At 45.4% G+C, this 16,651-nt stretch overlaps 1 pseudogene across 1 annotated transcript in view; it reads right to left on the bottom strand.

Moving 5' to 3' along the window:
• Positions 1–12,318: 12,318 nt before the first annotated feature.
• LOC147105109 (pepsin A-like) overlaps positions 12,319–16,651 on the bottom strand; it is an 84,514-nt pseudogene continuing 80,181 nt past the window's right edge. The window contains exons 7-10 of the transcript XR_015081680.1: positions 15,314–15,458; positions 13,687–13,785; positions 12,699–12,747; positions 12,319–12,424 (exon numbers count right to left, since the gene is read on the bottom strand). The product of XR_015081680.1 is annotated as a pepsin A-like (transcript). The remainder of the gene's footprint in view (positions 12,425–12,698; positions 12,748–13,686; positions 13,786–15,313; positions 15,459–16,651) is intronic.

The raw sequence follows: 16,651 nt of genomic DNA on the forward strand, positions 1-16,651 counted from the left end.
TATAGGATTTGATCATTTGTGATTCCAGAGCCTCATTTTGTTTACGTAAGGGTCTGAAATGTTCAGGTTGGCTGTGGATGTGGCTGCACGAATGAAATGAGTGTGTTGTACCCTTTTGCCGCAGTTCTCTTTTAAGGATAGTAATGAGTTGATACCAATTTTGGAAAGCCATTGATGTGATGAATAGATGTGCCAAACAACATGGTAACCACTCCCTCCACCACCGGCGCACAGTCCGTGAATGATTGAGACACGGACAGCAGGAGTGGAACAAAATAACTCTTTACTGATGGAAGTCAATAGTGAAACTGAAACAACAGAGGCTCACTAGCGCCTTTTATACAGGGGTGGTCACTGCCGGTACTGCAATCTGAGACCAGTTATTCTCTTAAAGGTACATACACAACAATTCCTCCCCTTTTAGATAAACAGTACATAACATTCATTTAACAACTAAATGATAACTAGTTACAATCACAATTACTGTTGCTAGATACATTGGTTAAGTTTAAGCAATTATAAGTTCAGTCTTTGAGGAGGCTTCCTGATTCTGTCTGGATAACGCCTCTTTGGGGTATCAGGTTCTTCTGGCAATGTTGAGTCGGGATCAATGTCGTTGTTTGGTTCATCTGCTTCCAATATTACCGGTTCTGCGGTAGCTGCAATTGGAACGTCGATTTCATTACCAGGTGTATCAGATCGTGGTGTGGAGTTGACGTTTTCCAGTGACTCTAGAATCTGGTCAGCATGGCGTCTTACAATGCTCTCCCCAATGTCCACAGTATACATGAGAGGTCCTTGTCGTGTACAAATCGTTCCTGGCTGCCACTTCTCAGTGCGGTAGTCCCGGGCCAAAACTGGTTGACCTATCTTAAAACTCCTGGTCGGCCTTTCATTCATATTCTGAAACTGCCTGTTCTCCACATCTCTTCGGACGTTTGGCTTAACCAAATCCAAGCGGAATCGTAGTCTTCGATTGAAGAACATCATGGCTGGAGTTTGGTTGGTAACCGCATGTGTCGCATTCCGGTAGGCAAACAAGAAGTTGTCCACCTTGTGTTGTAGGGGTATATCTTCATTACACATTGCCTTGATAGCCTTCTTGAAGGTTTGGACAAACCTCTCGGCCAATCCATTAGTGGCTGGATGATATGGGGCAGATGTGTAATGCTTAACACCATTGTTCTTTAAGAACCTCCGGAACTCTTCAGACACAAACTGTGGACCATTGTCAGAGCAAATCTGTTCAGGCAGCCCATTCCTGGCGAATATGGTTCGTAAAACTGTGATAGTTTTTTCCGTGGTGGTTGAGGACATTTTTATTACATCTGGCCACTTTGAATGTGCATCCACCGCAATTAAAAACATCGAGTCCATGAAGGGACCAGCAAAATCAATGTGCACCCTTTGCCATGGAGATGAGGGCCACTCCCATGGATGCAGAGGAGCTTGTGGTGGGGCGTTTTGGACCTTCTGGCATCCTGCACAGCTCTTGGTCATCTCTTCGATTTCTCTATCGATTCCCGGCCACCACACAAACGCTCTGGCTAAGTTTTTCATTTTTACCCCACCCAGATGACCCTCATGAAGCTCATTGAGCACTCTATCCATCAACTTAGGTGGAATTACTACTCTGGATCCACACATCAAGGTTCCTCTGCACACTGACAGCTGTTCTCTTCTCGGCGAGAATGCTGGCAGCAGTGGTTCGCCATGTGCTGGCCATCCCTTCACCGTTAAATCATAGACCCGTGATAGTGTCGGGTCATTCCGTGTTTCCTTTTCTATGTTTGCATTCGTCACAGGGAGACATTCGACTATGGTCGAGTGGAATAACTCCATTGGATCCACTGCAAGGTCTTCTTCTTCCACCGTCGGCAACGGTAGGCGTGACAATCCATCAGCATTTCCATGCTGTTTAGTTCCTTTGTACTCGATGTCATATTGGTGTGCCCCTAGGAAAAGGGACCATCTCTGCAGCCGTTGTGCTGTCATTATCGGTACGCCCTTCTGAGGGTTGAAAATGGAGACAAGAGGTTGATGATCGGTTAGTAGAGTAAATTTTTGACCGTGCAGGTAGTGATTGAACTTCTTCACCCCCCACACTAGGATGAGGGCCTCTCTGTCAATCTGGGCGTAGTTACGCTCGGCAGAAGTTAACGAGCGTGACGCAAAAGCTATCGGCCTCTCTAAACCATTAAGGAATTTATGTGACAGTACCGCCCCAATGCCGTAGGGAGACGCATCACACGCCAGTCTGATCGGCAGTGCTGGGTTGTAGTGAGCCAATACTTCCCTTGAAGTGATTAAGTCCTTACTCTTCTGAAAAGCACGCTTACAATCATCGCTCCATTTCCATGCTACCCCCGTTCGTAGCAGGGCGTTCAGTGGGTGCAGAATTGTCGACAAATTCGGCAAAAGCTTATGATAGTAATTCACCAATCCGAGGAATGACCTCAGTTGCGACACATTTTCAGGCGCTGGGGCCTTAACAACCGCTTCAATTTTGTCAGGGGACTTATGTAACCCCTCTTCATCAATCACGTGGCCACAATACGATATCTTTTTCTTAAAAAATTCGCACTTGGGGCGGTTGGCTCGCAGCCCATGTTCCCGTAGTCTAGTGAGCACCTGTTCTAGGTTGTTAAGGTGTTCACTGTCATCTTCACCTGTCACAAGGATGTCGTCCAAGTAACACTGAGTCCCCGGAATCCCTTGCAGGACTTGTTCCATCGCTCTTTGCCATATCGCCGGAGTCGATGCTACTCCGAATATCAATCGATGATACTGGTAAAGACCTTTGTGAGTGTTTATCGTGAGATACTTCCGAGAGGACTCTTCAACCTCCATCTGCAAATATGCTTGTGCTAGGTCAATTTTTGTAAAACGCTTCCCTCCAGACAGTGAGGCGAAGATGTCTTCTATCCTTGGAAGAGGATATTGTACTGTGTGAAGGATTGGGTTCACCGTCACCTTGAAATCCCCACAGATGCGAATCTTCCTTGGCTCCCCAGACTTATTGCTTAATGTTTTCTTCATGACAGGAACGATGGGTGTCGCCCACTCGCTCCAGTCGACCTTAGACAACACGCCCGCCTTCTCCAGATTCTCCAGCTCTGCCTCGACGGCTGGGCGAATTGCATATGGTACCGGTCTTGCTTTGAAAAACTTGGGAACTGCATTCTCTTCTATTTTTATCGAGGCGGTTACGCCTTTAAGCGTGCCCAGTTCTTGTTGAAATACCTCTTCAGCGTTAGCTAAGATTGTTGACAATCGTCCAGGAGTGACGTCTTCATCTTTTTTACCGTCCACCGTCAGTGCCAATCTAAGTTTATCTTCCTGATCCATTCCCGTCCCAATAACGGTGGTCCACCATTTGACAGTATGTAGAGATACAATTTCCGTATTTTCTTGCCGTTGTATTCGACAGGCACCCTTATTTTTCCTCTGCGGTATACTTTTTGCCCCGTATACGTTGTCAAGACGATGGATGTCTCTCTCAAGGGTATGTGTGAAAATAACCGCTCGTAGTCTCGTCAATTCATGACGGTTAGCGCTGATCCTGTATCCAATTCCATTTTAACTTGGGACCCTGCTATCGTGAGGGTGACCCAAATGGTTCGGTGATCCTCTTTTGCGATTACATTGTGAAGTTTGAGACAGCTTAGTCTCCTGTTCCCGGATTCACTATCGCTCATCTGGTCTTCGGAACTACTGTCCGTCATCTTTTGTACTTTCTTGTACGGTTCCTTAGTAGCCTTTTTGTTGTCGCTGGTCTTCTTCCCAGACCTGCAAATTCGTGCAATGTGTCCCATCTTCCCGCATTGCCTGCATATTTTGTCTTTGGACCAGCAGTCCTTCTGGTCATGGTTAGTTCTGCTGCAGCGATAACATTTTGCAAATCCCCGTGTCATTTCGTGAGTACCGTAGTCCTGTGGTTTTTGTTGAATTTCTGCAGCTCCCCTGGCTGCTGCTTCATACGATACTGCCACGCTGAAAGCCTTATCTAGCGTCAGCTCTTTCTCTGAGAGTAACTTCTTCTGTGTTCCTTCACTCAGGAGTCCACAGACAAATTTGTCCCGTAGGGTATCTGCCAGTCCTGCTCCGAACTGGCAGTGCTTTGATAGCTTGCGTAGTACCGTAAGATACTCAGCATTGCTCTCATCTTTGTGCTGAGTTCTCCTGTGGAATTTAAATCTTTCTGCTATCAACAGCGGTGCAGGGTTTAGGTGTTCCTGTAGGACAGCAACAATTTCATTAAAACTCTTCGCCTTCGGTTTGGCTGGAGTAATCAGGTCCCGCAATAGGCCGTACGTTCTAGCGCCCATTAAGTTTAGCAATATCGATGCCTTTTTCTCCTCCGCTATTTCGTTTGCCTCGAAATATACCTCGACTCTTTCCACATACGTGGTCCAGTCCTCTATTGTACTATCAAAAGCAGTGATACAGCCAGTCTTCGGCATCTGGCAAATCTAAAATGGCGCCTCCCGCACTTTGCCTTCTTCCCCGATTTAACAAAATGGCGCCTCCCGCGCTTTGCCTTCTTCCCCGCTGATTAAGATGGCGCCTCCCGCGCTTTGCCTTCTTCCCCGCTGTTGTTAGCGCTGCTTTCCACGGTTTCTTGCACGTTTAATATATATATATATTTTTTTATTATTTTCCCGTCGTGGAACAACCCTGTGGGACTCTTGCCTCCCTCTTCGCGGGTCTATACGCAGCCCGGCTTCGTAGCGCCGGCCGCGCCCTGTGTGCTCCACCCTCTCTCTCTCTTCTTCCTGACAACGCTGCTCGGCCCCGTTGCAAACCACCCGCTCGAGTTCGCGACCGCCGCAGCCCAGGAAGGATCAGTGCACTACCTGCCACCAGCCCGATTAGCTGAAGCACCGTCAACAGGAACCAGGCCCCGCATCCGACAGCTTCTCCAGCAATCTTCAACTCTGCAACACAGGGCGGATGCCCACGGTCGACGCCCGTTTCTACTGCCTCTTACTTTCTTTTCTTTCTGGCCTCGACCTCTGCTCACTTCGCTGTAGGAATGGATCCCAGGAGGTGGTGCAGACTGTAGGTAGGTTCGTATCTGCTCATCGCCAGTATTACGTCCATGAATGATTGAGACACGGACAGCAGGAGTGGAACAAAATAAGTCTTTACTGATGAAAGTCAATAGTGAAACTGAAACAACAGAGGCTCACTAGCGCCTTTTATACGGCGGTGGTCACTGCCGGTACTGCAGTCTGAGACCAGTTATTCTCTGAAAGGTACATACACAACAGTTGCAGTGTGCAAGATTTGGATTGCAGGTAACACACAGATTACCCAAAGGGTCTTAGGAGTTGTAAGGCTGTTTATTGAGGAGCTGCAGTTTAAGTTAAGTACAACACGCAATCAAGACAGACATAGTAGACATACGACCGTGACAAGCAGCTGGTATTGGTCCCAATTGGACAGACGGCTGGAGTCGCAAACAGCTCCTCCCTTCCCTTCACCATCTGTGTTAAAGGCTCTTTAAATATCTCTTTTATTCGCTTTTTAGGGCTGGGCCTAGGGTAGGTTATGGACAGGACTATCTAACCCTTAAGGGCTCTTCCTAAACCAAGGTGCCCAATGGTATGTCAAGTTCTTTGTCTGAACCTTCGGATGAAAACCCTCCCCTTCACATGTCTTTCCTGTTTATACTTTCAAATGATTTCCTACTGTCTCTCCCGTGCTTATCCTCCCAAGTTTGGAGTCAGATACGCCATTCTCAGCCATTCTCGGCCTTCAGATGTTCGTAGCTGCTTGTAATCAGTTATTTATGTTCACGCTGTTCATCAGACTATTGTTCTATGGAATGAATCATTAAATTCCCCAAAATATCTTCTATTCTATGTCCTTATACTTAGTTAACTTACGCATTTTAAAGCAGCTTTGTTAAACAAAGTCAAAATCTTAACTTAGCATTATAATATGGTTAGTAGCAATAATGGAAGAAACATAGGCGTTGGGCCTCGGTTGGCCAAATCAAAGATACAGTCAACAACCTTTCGAGCACACACAGCAGACAGCTAGTCTGGAAACAAGGTCACTGCCACGGTGCAGAATGTTATAACATTCGCAGGGAACCAAGAACATCAGCAAATTCTAAACATCTATCCAGTTATTCTAACACCAGTCTGAAGAGACTTTTTTGTCTCAAGTTATTTCTTCCAATTTCTTACAAGTGCACCATCTACAGGATGCACTGCAGCAACTCGCCAAGGCTGCTTCAACAGCACCTCCCAAACCCGCGACCTCCACCACCTAGAATGACAAAAGCAGCAGGCGCCTGGGAAAACCACCACCTCCAAGTTCCCCTCCAAGTCACACACCATCCTGACTTGGAAATATCATCGTTCCTTCATCGTCGCTGGGTAAAAATCCTGGAACTCACTCTCTAACAGCACTGTGGGATTACCTTCACCACACGGACCGCAGCAGTTCCAGAAGGCGGCTCACCACTACCTTCTCAAGGACAATTAGGGATGGGCAATAAATGCTGGCCTTGACAGCGATACTCACATCACAAGAATGAATATATTTAAAAAGCAAGTTTGGTCATCTGTAAGTGTGGGCAAGAGGATGAATGAGACAATTTTTGACTTAACTCTTTGGTTGGTTCATCATTGTTATAAGTGAGACGTTTACCAGATCATAAACATACGGATTTGGTTATTAATTGCTGAATTCCAGAGGTGAGGTGAGCGTGACTGCCCTTGACATCAAGGCAGCAGTTGACCGAGTGTGTTATCAAGAAGCCCTAGTAAAACTGAAGTCAATGGGAATCGGGAGGGGGGTAACCACTCCACTGGCTGGAGTCATACCTAGCACAAAGGAAGATGGTTGTGGTGGTTGGAGGTCAATCATCACAGCCCCAGGACACTGCTGCAGGAGTTCCTCAGGGCAGTGTCGTAGGCCCAACCATCTTCAGCTGCTTCATCAGTGACTTTCCCTCCATCATAAGGTCAGAAGTGGGGATGTTCGCTGATGACTGCATATTGTTCAGTGCCATTCGCAACTCCTCAGATAATGAAGCAGTCCATGCCCGCATGCAACAAGACCTGGATGACATTCAGGTTTGGCCTGATAAGTGGCAGGTAACATTCGTGCCACAGAAGTGCCAGGCAATGACTATCTCCAACAAGCGAGAATCTAAACACCTCCCCTTGACATTCAACGGCATTACCATCGCCGAATCCCCCACCATCAACATCCTGGGGGTCGGCATTGACCAGAAACTTAACTGGACCAGCCACATGAATTCTGTGGTAACAGGAGCAGGTCAGAGGCCGGGTATTCTGCCGCGAGTGTCTCACCTCCTGACTCATCAAAGCCTTTCCACCATCTACAAGGCACAAGTCAGGAGTGTGATGGAATACTCTCCACTTGCCTGGATGAGTGCAGCTCCAACAACGCTCAAGAAGCTCAACACCATCCAGGACAAAGCAGCCCACTTGGTTGGCACCCCATCCACCACCTTAAGCATTCACTCCCTCCACCACCGGCGTACCGTGGCTGCAGTGTGTACCATCTACAAGGTGCACTGCAGCAACTCGCCAAAACATCTTCGGCATCACCCCCCAAACCCGCGACCTCTTCCAACTAGAAGGACAAGGGCTGCAGGTGCATGGGAACACCACCACCTCCAAGTTCCCCTCCAAGTCACACACCATCCTGACTTGGAAGTATATCGCCGATCCTTCATCGTCGCTGGGTCAAAATCCTGGAACTCCCTCCCTAACAGCACTGTGGGAGCAGTGGGTTCCAATCAAGAGATGAAAAGAGGTCTTTGATTCCTGATCTGATTGGTTTATGGTTTTAAATTGGTTCACGGCTGGATTGATGAGTCAGGTTTACATATCTGCAGACAAGTTCGTGTAATACACTGACTGGATTGTGTGAATAGAGCCTGGGTCTGCACTTGCATCATATATTTATTTGTGGCATCTTCTATTGCCAATTGTATATTGCAATTCTATATCATTTATTGGGCTTTAATTATGTATTTTAACAGAATTTGAATCTGACACCAAATATAGTTGCAACGTGAACCTTGTATTGTGTTCGACTAAGTCTTGACACACGCAATGGCCCCAATATTAATCTGAAGGCAGTTTCCAAAAGGGGGAGGAGGTGGAATTGCAGGGAAACCAGAAAATCAACTGAGCGGCTCAGAACTTGCGATCTCAACTCAATTGTACCAAATCAATTTGGTAGTGCCGCACAACACAATGGAGGTTGTCCTCAGTGTGAAGACAGGACTTTGTCTCCTTGGAATGTGCAGTGGTCACTCCTACCAACACTGTCATGGACAGATGCATCTGCAACAAGTAAGGACGAGGTCAAGTACGTTTTTCCCTCGTGTTGGTTCTCTCACCACCTGCCGTAATCCCAGTCTGGCAAATATATCTTTCAGGACTCAGACAGCTTGGATAGTGGTGATACTATTGAGCCACTCTTGGTGATGGACATTGAAGTCTCCCACCCTGAGTAAATTCTGTGCCCTTGCTACCCTCAGTGCTTCTTCCAAGTGGTGTTCAACAGGAAGGAGTATTGATTCAGCAGCTGAGGGAGAGCGGTAGCTGATATTCAGCAGGAGGTTTCCTTGCTCATTTTTGACCTGATGCCATCAGACTTCATGGGGTCCAGAGTCAATGTTGAGGACTCCCAGGACCACTCCCTCCAGACTGGACACCACTATGTCACCACCTCTGGTGGTTCTGTCCTGTCAATGGGACAGGACATACTCAGGGATGGTGATGGATGAGTCTGGGACGTTGGATGATAGTTTCTGTCAGTAAGACTATGTCAGGCTTTTGCTTTACCAGCCTGTGGGACAGCTCCCCCAATCTTTGGCATGTCTTAAGATGTTAGTGAGGAGGAGGGATGACTGGGCTGGGTGTGCCTTTGATGTATCTGAATCTAATGCTAGGTCAAAGCTGAGTGGTCCATCCGGGTTTATTCTTATTATACTTCTTTGTAGCGGTTTGATACAACTCAGTGATTTGCTAGCCTATTTCAGCAGGCAGTTAAAAGTCAAGCACATTGGTGTGGGACTTGAGCCACCTATGGGCCAGACTAGGTAAGAACTGCAGGTTTCCTTCCCTAGAGGACATTAGTGAACCAGTTGGGTTTTTATGACATAGATAGCTTCATGGTCACCATTACTGATTCTAGCTTTTAATTCCCAATTTCTTTTGAAACTGAATTCAAATTCTCAAACTTACAACGTTGGTATTTGAACTCACGTCCTCTGAATAATTAATTTAGGCCTCTAGATTACTAGTCGACACCTGCTCCTACTTCTTATGTTGTTATTTCCTTATGTAAAATTCAAGGTTGTTTGCAACAAATCTATGGCTCGGGGAAAGCAATGATAGGAAGTAACAGTGTGGTGTGAAACGGAATGCGGCCTCTCATCTCTTTTTAGCAATCGGTTCAAGCAAGTGGGTGGTCATAAAGCATCACATAAGGTTGAATCCAACAGGAAGAAGACTATAAAAGAAAATTGCATAAAAGAGATACCATGTTTTTACTTAGTTAGACAGAAAGAAAGAATGACCGTTGCTGCCTTTGAGACCTGGTGGCTTTAACAGGCTTGGAGAAGCCATCCTCACGGGTCCTCATTGTTAGGTTAATGTGCGTATTGCTGTTTGGGTGTGTAGGGTGTTTAAGATGAATGTTTTGTCAATCATAAATGAAGTGAATTATCAAACATATTACTGTCTCTAGTTGTACAAATCTGTTTAATGGGTAAAGGACTTATCCAACACGTGGTAGCACTCTTGCCTTTGCGTAAGAAGGTTGCGGGTTCAAGTCCCACTTCAGAGACTTGAGCACAAAATCCAGGCTGACACTCCAGTGAAGTGCTGAGGGAGCGCTGCACTGTCTGAGCTGCCGTCATTCAGATGAGACGTTAAACCGAGGTCACGTCTGCCCTCTCAGGTGGGCATTAAAAAATCCCATGGCACATTTTGAAGAAGAGCAAGAGAGTTCTCCCCGGTGTACTGGCCAGTATTTATCCTTCAACCAACATCACTAAAACAGATTATCAGGTCATTTATCACATTGCTGTTTGTGGGAGCTTGCTGTGTGCATATTGGCTGCCGTGTTTCCTACATTACAACAGTGACTACACTTCAATAGTACTTCATTGGCTGCAAAGCGCTTTGGGGTGTCCTGAGGTCGTGAAAGACGCTATAGAAATGCAAGTTATTTTTTTTTTCTTTTGTCAATGTTTACTTAACAAGGAGGAAGAGTTAATGGCTGAATTAAACAGACCCCCAGCAAGCCGTTACCATGCCAAACAGGAGGCTGCTCGCATGAGGGATATACTGCTTTGGTGATGAGCAGCTTCTGTAGCAAGTGGAGCAAGGGATGTTTCCCCACCATGGAAGGAAGTTACTGAAGGCTGTGGCACATAAAGCATGGCAAGAGGTGGTTGAGGTCATAAACCCCAGCAGCATTATCCACTGGCAATGGATACAGTGCAGAATGAAACTTCCTACACATATAAAGCTGAATGTGGCCCCCCTTGGCAACAACCTAGTGCATTCTGTCCTCCCTCAAATTAGATACTGCAAGCCTACAGAATCTATTGCCCATTTCAAAATATCTCCCTGGTTATAATCTACATACACTTCACTTGGAATGTATGAGAGAACATTGAGCAACAGAAACTGTTACTCCATCCAACTCCTTACTAGTTAGGGAGATGACTCAACTAGTGATGGAAGATGCCCAGATAATGCTGTCAGTAATGAAAATTTCCTATGTCTCAGCAGGAGAAGGCTCCTTTTAACAGAAGGCAGGTCACCGATATCAGAAGAGGAGCTGCTACAGCTTAGACTGGACCTGCGACCTTCGCAAAATCCAGAAATGAGAGGGTGGGTCATCGTGATGTCAGAGCATGACAAAAAGGATCGATTCATTTCATTGCAAAGTAGATGGATTCTTTTCAGGAAACATTTTTGGGACACAATATATAAGTAATTTGAGACATGACATGGTAAGTCTAGCATGCTTTGGGTGACTTTGGACTTCTGGGGTTAGAATGTGGGCCCTGTTGCGCCTATTTTACGCCCATAAAGAGGATGCAATGAGGCCCAATTTTGGGGACCAATGTCCTGGGCCCCAAGGAGGGCTAGAAAAACGTCCCACCCAAACTTGGGCCAAGCCATTTCGCGGTCGTCCCTGGTATCCGCCTGAAACAGGCGGTAAGCCCCATACGTATGTAAATTAGGGCGAGACAGTTGCTGGCAGCTCGCTCAGATTATTCAGATGAGGCTCGAGGGCTAATGAGTTTGTAACTGAAGTGCGGTGCAGCCCACATTCCCACCCACAATCAGAGCTAACAAAAACAGAAACAACAGAAAAATTGTTTGCAATACTTCTAAGTTTATTGTCTTTTTGTTTTTGCTGAGCTGCTGTAATAAAGAAATGAAAGTTCCCCCAAAAAAAGACAGAAAATACCTGACATACACCAACAAGGTGAAATCACGCTGCGTGATATTAGTAACAAGCACAATGGGGATAATTGTCACCTTCACTCTCTGGGCGGGTAAAGTCCCGCCCGCCATTTCTGCAAATCGGGCATGTTCTATAGCGAAGGGCAATGCCGTACGCCAATCTACCGCCCAAGCCGTGCAGGTGGAAAGTCCCCGCCATGTGCTCGCGTGAAGATCCTTTATCTGCTGCTTTAAGAGTGATTAACACGTCTGTTCATAATGGACAGAGGAATTTCATACAAACTCATTCATGTGTTTTACAAACACCATACAGCATGCTTTCCACCCACAAGTCTGGATTCACTACAGAGGCAAACACCTAAAATGGAGATGTCTTTTGACTCTGGAATGGACCATCGCTCATACAATCAATTGCACATAGCAGTGAAAGGTTCAGTCCAACGCTCAGGCAGGTCTTCAATTAGGGTTCTAGGCAAGAGAAAGAAGAAAAAAATATAGGAGTGCATCTACAAAGTGGTTTGTCATCCAAGGTTGACTTTGCAAGATTATCAATTTAAAGCACATTTTGATGAGCCATTCATTGGATTTGTAGGTCAATTTGGTCCGATTTAATTAAAAGATTTCAGTTCATTGACTTTATTCTAGGGATTTTTCTTTGCTGCATCTCATGCAAAATCAGATGAGCTTGAGTACTCTTTAACCAGAGGCTCGCCAGGGTTTTATTTGAATTCTTGTTACCTTATGGCCCAGTGCTTCAATCATGGCGGATGAATGAGCAAAGGCCTCAAAATGGGATCTGAATGTGTTTTAAATTAATAAATGAAATCTTGGATGAATAAATTAGGCAGCTTGGGCAAAGCCCATTCGGTTGTTTCCTCTGTCAAAGATGGAATAGTATGGCCCAATGAAGACATCTCCCAGAACCCAGAGCCCTCCAGAAGAGGATAGAAACATAGAAACATAGAAGATAGGAGCAGGAGTAGGCCATTCGGCCCCTCAAGCCTGCTCCGCCATTCAATGAGATCATGGATGGTCATCCAAATTCAGTACCCTGTCCCTGCCTTCTCCCCATATCCCTTGATCCCTTTAGCCGTAAGAAATATATCTAACTCCTTCTTGAATATATTTAATGAATTGGCCTCTACGGCCTTCTGTGGTAGAGAATTCCACAGGTTCACCACTCTCTAGGTGAAGAAATTCCTCCTCATCTCTGTCCTAATGGAAGATACATGGCTTCAAATCCACTTAAGCAGCTAGACTGCTCCTGGAAGAAAAGTAAAGTGTGCGAGTCAGTTCCCTAGAACTATTTTGTTGCCAATTCTGATCTGTGTGTATATTTTTAAAAAATGAAAAGAATTTCTATGTTTTCTTCTTTTGTGATCACTATGCTATGTTAAATCACAAAATTCACAAAAATGTAAATTCTTTGGTCCATCAGTCTCTCAATCAGTCCACCGATGTGCCACAGACACTATTCTACATTACACATTCATGGGTGCAGTACTGACAACACTCAAGAAGTTCAACAGCATCCAGGACAAAGCAGTCCACATGATCGACAGGCCATCCAGCACCTTAAACACCCACTCCCTCCATCACTGGCACACCCGGGCTGCAGTGTGTACTATCTACAGGATGCACTGCAGCAACTCGCCAACATTTCTTCAACAGCACCTCCCAAACCCGAATCTCCATCACCTAGAAGGACGAGAGCAGCAGGTCCATGGAACACCATCACCTCCAAGTTCCCCTCCAAGTCACTTACCATCTGCACATGGACATATATCACTGTTCCTTCATCGTCGCTGGGTCAAAATCTTGGAACTTCTTTCCTAACAGAATTGTGGGTGTACCTTCACCACACGGACTGCAGAGATTCAAGAAGGTGTCTCACCACCACCTCCATCTCAAGGGCAACTAGGGAGCGGCAATAAATGCTGGCCTTGACAGTGACGCCCATATCCAAAGAATGAATAAATAAAACATTAACATCTTCTCTTGCTTTATTAATTGATATGGAAGTTTATTTTTAAACTAAATGTAGTATAGTTACTCAATCTTACCACTTTGTACATTTTCATTAATTTTCTGCTCATTTTCTTATCTTGCAGTTAACTGAGAAGCAATCTTACTGGATACTGAAGTCAGAGAACATAGTGAAACCATTCAAAGTCAGATTTATCAAATTAAAACAAAAACATACCTTGACTGTGTATTCAGATGGAGAAAGGGGATAGTCAATTCCATTGATTGTGAAGACCACATCGGGCATGTTGGACAGATTGTTGCAGTTGATTAAGTACTGTAAAAAGGGTGAAGTATTTAACAATGGTCATCAGTAGAATGTTCTCAGAGAAGTATTGCAGGAAATACTTGTATAAATAGCAAAATCAATGATGTAATCATTGGATGTACAGTTGGTCACGTTTAAAAGCAGCTGTGGCTACATTCCAGCACAAGTGCCAAGATGGTCCCGCGAGGAACCTGCGTCATTGATCCCGGTGGATATTCCGAGGTTTGTGGGGAGGTTCCCTGCAACCTAAGAGTGTATGGAGGCCATCTACCTGCCCCCAGAGGCTGTAAAAATGGCCGTTAATTGCTGGGCTTGTGGAGGAGAAACTGTTGGGGGAACCCCCAGGATGAGAGTTAAAATGCCTCCACTGGCCCCCTTCTTAAGGGGGTCAAATTTTTTTTTTAAATGTAACCTTTATTTGGGGGTGCAGGCTGCAACCTAGTTCCCTCGGTGGGACTCACTTCCACTATTTAGCAGCTTGGTTTCACCAGGTGTCCCGGCATTGATGATCCGTTGGGCCTTTGAGAGGCTGGGGTTACCGGGCACACAGGAACTCCCAGCATTGAGAATCTCCAGCTCCTACATCAGTAGTCTTGATTGGAGCTGGTGGAAGCTCCACCCTTCACAAGATGCCCGGGAAACCCTAACCCAAAGCCGGGACCAGCCTAATTTGTAGCCCTACAGGCGCTCTTCCACCTGACTTACAGTGGGAGGGAAGTGGAAGCCCCATAGACTCCTGGTTTAACAGGCCTTAAATTTAGTCATTTCGATGGGAACTAAGCTTGATTCCTGAGATTCTTTTGGATCTTGCAGCTAGTTATGAAAGTCAGAAACAAGGGCGCCACTATAAGTCTTTGAAGTTAATGGTCATGCTTAGCAAGATCAGGGATGTTAGCACTGGGAAATGAGAGATTTTCAGGTACCTGTCAGCATCCAAGCACTCCCAGATCAGGGACACCAGAGTTAGATACAGAATAGAAGTCCCTCTACTCTACCCCAAGAATGTACCTGAGCCTCAACTTCAGAAAAACGCCCAGCACTGTACCAGTGTGTCATGGTCCATTTGACACACTAAATATCCTGTGGTCTCTCAGAGTGAGATTGCCAATTATTTCTAAATTTGGGGCAATTTTTGTGCTGAGATCCCACGCCCATTAAGGAATTTGATTGAGACTGCCAAAACTAATTTCACATAGGATCCTTACAGCAGACAAACACAGGAGACATTGCTCCCATTAATGCAGGCTAGATTCAAACCCAAATTTGAGAGGAGAAAGCCAGGATCCCAAATCCATAGCATTATTCATTTTCCCTCTATTGTCCCTTATTATGCTTCTAAAGAGTGCTCTGTAATACAAAGCAATAACAGAAGAGAAATTACAATATACTCTACTGATTGATTTATTTAGCTTTTTAATTTTTAAGAAACAAAACTCTTAAATAAAGCATCATCTTATAAATACTACAAAATGAAAAATGTATCGCTGCAACCTCCTTTGGTTCATTGTAAAGTCTGATCTATACCATAGAGCCTTACCCCGCCATAGTATCCTGCAGTCGCATCAATGTATTGCTGGATCTTGCTGATTGGTCCACGGGGACCAGTGAGCAGAGAAGTACCAGTATCAACGATGGCCTGACAGCCCTCACTGCAGGCCACAACCTGCCCATTGATTGTCACCCTGAAAGAGGAAAAGATGGTTACAGTTGATTGAATGCATTCCCTCCCTAAACCTCTCTGCCTCTCTACCTCTCTCTCCTCCTTTAAGACACTCCTTAAAACATACGTTTCTGACCAAGCTTTTGGTCATCTGCCCGAATACCTCCTCATGTGGTTTGATGTCAAATTCTGTTTGATAAAGCTCCTGTGAAGCACCTTGGGACACATTACTACATTAAAGGCGCTATATAAGTGCAAGTTGTTCTTGTTTACCCTGAAACTAAGATATTTGTGAAAAACACAAGCAGAGCTGAACCAAAGAGGTGAATCTAAATTTAAATATTCCAATATTGGGTCAGACATCTTCCAGGCATCCTATGGGCATGGGACGTTGGTGTTAAGTCTGTGTGTTATAATGAGAATTACTACACAGACCACAAGAGTAACTTTTAACAGGTCTTTACTAGTCGAAGGTCAGGGCGGAACTGCCCAATAAATCATTACACAGCACTTATATACCGGTGTGGTCACCACCGGTATTACAGTATACAGCAGCCAAGATAAAGTAGTGCAACCCTTAAAATAGTTCTCTTAAAGGTGGAACGGTTACATACACTACAATCCTCCCTTTTTAGCTTAACAGTATATATATTCCCCATTAAACATAACATCATAACATATATACACAACTTCATGTACAACAGTTCACAGATTCAGTCTCTTTGGAGGCTTCCTGACTCGGTCCGGATAACGCCTCGGTGGTGTAGTAGGTCCTGTTGGCAAGGTCGATTCGGCTTGAATGCCAGTGTCGGGTTCATCTGATTCCAGTATCACCGAATCGGAGGTAGATCCTATGGGTATCTCTGCTTCATCATTAGGCGTATAGAGTTGTGGAGTAGGTTGTCCCTTTTCGGATGACTCTATGATCTGGTCAACATGGCGCCTTATTATGCTTTCACCAATGTCCACGGTATACATCAGCGGTCCTAGTCGTGTGCAAATAGTTCCAGGCTGCCATTTCTCGGTACGGTAGTCCCGGGCCAAAATTTGTTGACCTATCTGGAAGGTTCTAGTTGGCCTTTCATTCATGCCTTGAAATTGCCGGTTCTCTACGTCCCTTCTGATGTTTGGCTTGATCAAATCCAGCCGGCATCTTAGTCTTCCATTGAAAAACATCATGGCGGGAGTTTGGTTTGTAACCGCATGTGTTGCATT

This window comes from Somniosus microcephalus, chromosome 18 (genome assembly GCF_052327205.1).
Source record: "Somniosus microcephalus isolate GS21.2 chromosome 18, FLI_Smic_1.0, whole genome shotgun sequence".
NCBI lineage: Eukaryota > Metazoa > Chordata > Chondrichthyes > Squaliformes > Somniosidae > Somniosus > Somniosus microcephalus.